This window comes from Aptenodytes forsteri, unplaced genomic scaffold (assembly GCF_000699145.1).
Source record: "Aptenodytes forsteri isolate BGI_AS27 unplaced genomic scaffold, ASM69914v1 Scaffold146, whole genome shotgun sequence".
In the NCBI taxonomy this organism is placed as follows: Eukaryota; Metazoa; Chordata; class Aves; order Sphenisciformes; family Spheniscidae; genus Aptenodytes; species Aptenodytes forsteri.
Genome location: NW_008795128.1, coordinates 5394356 through 5394996, shown reverse-complemented (window position 1 = coordinate 5394996; position 641 = coordinate 5394356).

The window sequence follows — 641 nt, the reverse complement described above, 5'->3', positions numbered from 1 at the left end:
GGCAAGCGAGGCGGGAGCGGGGGCCGCGGGGGGCCGCGGGCCGTGTCAAGCTGCTTGGCAGTGGCCGGGGCCGGGCTGCAGCCGGGCTGCGGTCTGGCGTGTGCCAGTAAAGCCCTTGGCCTGATTGCAGCGTGCGCTTATTGTTGGGTCGCGTGTCCCTCATTAAAGCCAAGCACAGAGAAGGCCTTTCATGTGGCTTTTTATTTCAGCTTGTTAAATGGATGGGAGGCCGGAGGGGGGGGAGGGAGAGATAAACCCTCAGCTGTATGATAATGAGGTCTTGCCACCTTTATGCCAGCGCCCGGCTCGCAAGGCTGCGGACCTTTCCGGCGTGGATCACCTGGGGAGCAGCGCCCAGGCGCTCGAGCCCTTGAGCTGCTGTGCTCCCCCAGAGGGTCTTTTCTCGCGGCGTTAATTCCCCAGTCCAGGCTCTTCTGGGGGGAAATAAAGAGGGAAGGCCGGGGATCGGGCTCGTTTGCAGGCGAGGCAGCACGGGGAGGGCGCACCCCGGCTAAACTTCCCCGGCCGTCCCGCTTCCCCGCAAGTTTCCAACGAAGCGGCCGCTTTCCCTAGAACCCGGCCTTGGTCCGGGGTGCGGCTGGGGCCCGTGTGCGGCCAAACGCCTAGGGTCGGGCCGGGAG